General features: G+C 36.9%; 1 pseudogene; it reads right to left on the reverse strand.

Annotated features, from left to right (window-relative positions):
• Window positions 1–2,891: 2,891 nt before the first annotated feature.
• Window positions 2,892–4,369, reverse strand: LOC102811888 (annotated as a pseudogene).
• Window positions 4,370–6,070: the final 1,701 nt, after the last annotated feature.

Genomic DNA, 6,070 nt, shown 5'->3' on the forward strand with positions numbered 1-6,070 from the left:
TCACTGAGTCTGAGCCAACTCCATGATACTTAAATTGTTGGGGAATTGTTTCCAAATCAGAGACCCTTATAAGGTTTCCAAAGCTGTAAATCTTTGTGGGAGCACAGTCTCATTTTTCTTCTAGGGAGCAACGGATGGGCTCAAACCTCTGACCTTGTTGTTCACATTACATTGCTTATCCTACAGAAACACCACACTCCCTATATTCTACATAAAAAACATTTAAAACCAAAAAAGCATACTTTTTGATGAAAATATCTATTTGAAAAAGCATATTTTTTCTTCTCTTTTAATTAAGGAAACTTCTGATAACAGTTGGTTAATTTTATGTGCTTCTTACAAGAAAAGAAGCATGTTTCATGGTGTATGTCAGGAATTCAGACCAATAAAAGGATTTAATCAAGCATTTCTGATTATTTGCAAAAAAAATATTTTGAAAAAGCATAGTTTATATTTGGATTCTATTAAGGAAAAATTTAGAAATAGTAAATTTGTGTCATGAATCTTAAAATTGAAAATACTATGAATATATATCTACTACTAACTCCAATCAAATCTAAGAATTATTTTTCCACCACTTTCTTTATTATACTTCGAAGATGTGATGGTCACTCTTCAGGAAGCATTTTATTCACTGATAAAGGGATCATTGAATCTTCCATTTGGTCTTAATTCCAGAACACTTGAGAAATATTCTGCCCACTCTACTTCAAGACCATTTTAAATATTTCAAGAGAGACAGTATAATCCCACCTTGGTCTTCCTTCCTTGAAGCTGAACACTTTGAGTACTTTCAGCTTTCATTAAATGAAACAATTTTCAGGCCTCCACCATCTGGATTAATTTACTTCAGTTATATTCAAAGACATCTATAAATTCACATGGTGAATCATAAAAGGTTCATTCTATATATTTTGAGCATAACTGCTAAAACAAGCCTTTAAAAAAAAAAAATCAGTTGTAAGCTTTCATAACAAAGACACAGGTTTTAACCAACTAATCATTTAGCCCGGTGAACAAAAATGTCTGCCCCCTGAATCCTGTACTCGGTGATCCAAGATGAGAAAGGCATTATATCAGAAATCATCTCCACTGTCCTGATGCTGGCTTTCATACTCCATTGGGTGCTTTTCAGATTGTATTTTACTACCTGTGTCAAAGACCAATACTGGTCAAGACTTATTACCCACCAATGAGCTATAAAGAGACTGCTGAAAAGGGCATTGGAGGCTACTGAAAATATAGAACACAGTCTGCTAGGGCAAAAAAATGCCCCTGGCCCTGGGCTTTATTAGCATTAGAGTTTCATCACTGCCCTTTCAGCTCTGCTTCAGAGACTACCATTGCAAGCCATGTTTTGGAGCATCAAACATTGCAGAAGAATGAGAATATTGAAAATATGCCAGATCCTGTCCTTAAAACACAAGAGTAGGGACCACTTCTCAATTAACTCAATTCAAAAGTTTTGTTCCTTGGCTCAGAGCCCTGTGCTTAACCCTGTGGGAGAATTAATCAATCACAATATTTATTTAGCTTCTACCATAGATTAGACAATGTGCTGTCCCGGGGTTAGAAACTTAATAGAGCATGGGGGAAAACATGACAAGGTAAAGTGTAGTATAAATCCAGTTTAGTAAATAAGTGTTCAGCCTTTGGATGCATACAGACTTAGGTTCAAATCTGCTACCTACTAATTAAATATGACTTTGATCAATTTCTTAATCTCTCTAGGTCTCAAATTCTTCATTTGTAAGATATAAATAAAGAATTAATGTAAATTGCTTGCAATCTATTTAAAGATGATGTTGTTGTTGTTAAGTAGTTAATGTTGGTTACTTTTATTATAACAGTATCAAAAAAGAGCAAAATTGTTTTGAAAAAGAAGAGCAAGTTTGAAGGAGTTACACTACGTAACTCTATCACTTACTATGATGATACAGCAACCAAGACAGTTCGGTATAAGTTATACATGAAGTTCGGTGTAACAAAATAAGAGAGCCCAGATAAAGTTCTACATTTTTTCAGTAGAGTTTTTTTTTTTTTTTTCTTTTCACAATTGCCAAGAATGGAATCAAAGTTAAATAGAGGGCACTAAAGTTTTGCTGTTTTGTTTTGTTGTTGCTGTTGTTATTCAGATTTGGGGGATTTTTTGTGTGTGTTTTTGTTTTTACAAATACAAATTAAACATGGAAAAATTCTACTTTAAAAATTTTTAACAGCTCAAGAGAAAAAGGTATCAGTTGTATTATAGACATTTAAAATGTATGGCACAATTTAAATTCAGTGGTAAAAAAAACAATAGGATTTGACACTGTTGCGTGATAGCAAAAGAACCAACTCTGACACTTTTTCATCCCGTTTTTAACCACACCAGTGAATCAATTTTTCCAATGGTACATTCTCCATACCAGAAGATGACTTTCAAAACAAGAAACAATTAGAGTTTTTCTTGCTTTCAAAATGTTTTACTCAATCCTGTATTTCTTATAGACTTTTGAAACACATAGAAAATAAGTATGAAATATTCCAATGAATGAAACATACTAAATGTCAGTAATAGTAAGACACATTCCTTTGGGGAGATGACTGTTAGAAAATCTAGTCTTATATAAGCAAGGAAATTCAGGCTTTTTATTTTTCTTCTCTAAAAATCCATTTTTCCTAAAATATCATTTCACAAAATTGGAAGTGAAGAGTTAAAAGATCAGGAGAGGAAAACAGGGTGGGGAGCACACACCATTAACACAAAAAGGAGCAAAAGTATACAAACGTAAGCAGTTTATAACAGATTTGGCTCATACTCCAAGATACCAAAGGCTGGCTGAAGAAAGTCACCTTTCTGCAGGAACTAGGATTTGTACTGCTGCATGATGACCAGTGAAGAGGATTCACTACCTTGGAGCAATGCCTCTTCCCACTCCAAATCCTGGTTTCTGTACCATTTCATAACAAGGAGGGTCTCTCATTCTACCACCCAGCCCACCTCGAGGGCCTCCTGGTCTCTGCAGGTTATCTCTATGATCCCCTTCCTTGGCGGCTTAAGTCTTCTTCTCTTCCACATTCAGATAGAGTTTACCTCTGAACATGATAGGCCTATTGCTAAGAACTGTCTGAACAGGTTCAGAGGCATCAAACACAACAAATCCACAACTGGGTAGTTTACCACCACTGTTAATGCACAACTCCTCCACATCCCCATAATTTTAGAAATCTTTGATCTCTGATTTATCCAGTTCAAGAGGCAGGTTTCCAATAAAGAGTTGGTGAATTTCGAAGTGTCTCATGATTCTTTGATGTTTAACATCACCTTGCTCACCAGCCTCACAAATTGGCCTAGGGCCCCTCTGTGAAGGAATAGTTATTCATTGTTCTCACACTCCTTGATCCCTCTGAGGTGTCTGTGGTAGAATCTGAGATTCAAGCTTAGACTCTGGATGGGGCTGTGAAGTTGGAATTTTAACAACACTAGGTAGGATCCCAGTAACTAGAACAGCTTCACTGGGAGGAATATTCTTACTGGTCACAGATGCCCACAGAAATGTCCTCAAATCATCATGTGCAGCCTGAGCTATATCTGCAGGTTCTGGGGAAAAGCTCTTCTGAGTCTCCTCAGGAGTGTTTTTTTCTAATACTGCCTCCAACTTCTCCTTCTGGATTTCAGATACAGGTTCCTACTCTGGTTCTGGTTTAGAATCAGGCTTTGGTTCAGCAACAGGTTCCTCTAAAAGTTCTTCTAAGTCATTGCTGACAGTCTGAGCATAGAAAATTCCAGCATCATCAGGTACCACACCTCTGGTGTCTGCTGTCTTTCTTCAGGCCCCTCTACCTCTTCCTCAGATTCCTCCCAAGGCTCAGTGACAAAGCCACCAAAGACTTCATCTTGGTATCTGAAGATATCACTATAATCATAGAATTTATTTGCAACAGTACCCTCAGGAGCAAGGACAAATACCTGCATAAATCTCCACAAGGTTTCGTTGTTATTAGAGAGCAACCCCATCACCTGGACCACCACACCACCGTTTAGAGTAGCATGAGCATCAACATGGCGAATCTTAGTGTGGCAGTTGGTAAAGTTTTGTGACATTACTTTACTATGGATTTCTTTTTGTCCATGGACTGCATCTGCTGGTTTTCCATTTGAATCAAGTCATCCATGGACATAAGAAGAGTTCTTTCCATAAAATCTATGTAGACTGTCTGGGAACTCATTCAGCAGTGTATATTATTGTCTCACAAATTCCCACCTGACCATCATAGCACTAGACTTCTCCATAACCACTGCTTTGCTCAATTCAACCTGCACTGCTGAGCAGGAGAGGAACAAATTTTGCTGCACAAGAGAGCAAATGGCAGAGAACCCTAGCATGACTGTGTCCGCACACAAACAGATCTACATTTATAACTGCAATAGAGTTTTGACAAAGGCTCCTAGGCAAGCTAATGAGGAAAGTCTTTTCAGTAAATAGTGCTGGAAAATTGAATATCCATAAGCAAAACAAGCAAATAGTAAAAAAAAAACAACTGCAACAACAAAAGCCCCCACAATCCAAAGCAAGTACCTCCTATTATATGTGAAATTTAACTTGAAATGTATGATAACTTAAATGTAGATCTAAAACTATAAAAATCAAGAAGAAATCTCAAGGAGAAAAATTTGTGTGATTCTGAATAACACAAAAGTTCCTGAAGATGTAATAGATCAAAGTATATATTTAAGAAATGGATACATTAAACTTTAATAGAACTGTATACTTTTTCTCTTTAAAAGGACCATTTAGAGAGTGAAAATACAAGTAACAAACTGTGAGAAAATATCTTCAAAGTATATTCTAATAAAAAAGTGACATAAATTATGCAATAACAAAGCCAACTCCTTTTCCACTTTTTAAAAAATATATATTGGATGAATGTTTACAGAGGTCCATTCAACAATTCATACATTTTTTCATGTTATTGATTGCAATCCTCATAATGTAACACCACTTATCCCACTTTCTCTCTGTGTTTTCCATTTCCTCGCCTCCTTCTTTCCTAACCCTTCCTGCCTAGAAAGATGAGACGCTCTGCTCCTGTAAAGATTTACAGCCTTGGAAACCCTATGCAGGGTCGCTATGAGTTGGAACTGACTCCTTGGCACACCACCACCACCGTCACCACCTGCCTTCTGGACTTTGTCCTTGGGCAAATGCTGCCCTTTTGGCCTCAAATAACGGGTTATTTTAAGAAGTGTGTTTGTTCACCTTACCTGTCTATTGCTTGGTTGAAATAGAGCCATGGTGGTAGGTTCAATTCCAGGCCTGAAGTGAGACTAAGGCCCCAGACAAGAGGTACAATAGTTTCTATCCAACCACTAAATCTGAGCTTTTTTCATGATTTTGAGTTTTAACAACCATACATATTTTTTTAAATGGACAAAATATTTTAACATTTTACCAAAAAGACATATGGATATCATGAAAATGTAGTCAATTATATTGATTATAAAGGTTGGTGATATATGTCAGTTTGGCTAGGCTATGTTTCTCAGTGTTTTAGAAGACTCTGTGTGATCATCTTCTATTTTATGATCTGATGTGAGTAGGAACGGGAGTTTCGTTGGCAATGAGGCATGCATCTAATATATAAAGACATGTTCTAGGGACCTAAGCCAGCAGAGACCTTAAGGCTGACATTTAGCCTGCATAATTTGGGTTCATCAGCTGTGGCAACCATGAGCTCCACCATCAGTCTTTAGCCTGTCACAGGTTTGGAACTTGCCAGCCTCCACAATTACATGAGCCATTTCCTTGAAATAAATTTCTCTGTATATATGAAGGGAATCCTGGTGTGGCACAGTGTGTTAATGCGTTGGACTGGATAGTCTGCTTGAACTGCAAGGTTGGTGGTTCAAGCTCACCAGTCGCTCCTAGGATACCCTACACAGGGTTGCTATGGGTCAGAACCAACATGATAGCACTTAACAATGACAATATATATGAGGAAGTTTCAAAAATTTCTTGGAAAATTCTATTACCTTTTAATTCCATTTTTCTATGAACTTTTTGAAATCCCTCATTTGTCTCTAAAC

Source organism: Chrysochloris asiatica, unplaced genomic scaffold (assembly GCF_000296735.1).
Source record: "Chrysochloris asiatica unplaced genomic scaffold, ChrAsi1.0 scaffold02275, whole genome shotgun sequence".
Lineage (NCBI taxonomy): Eukaryota > Metazoa > Chordata > Mammalia > Afrosoricida > Chrysochloridae > Chrysochloris > Chrysochloris asiatica.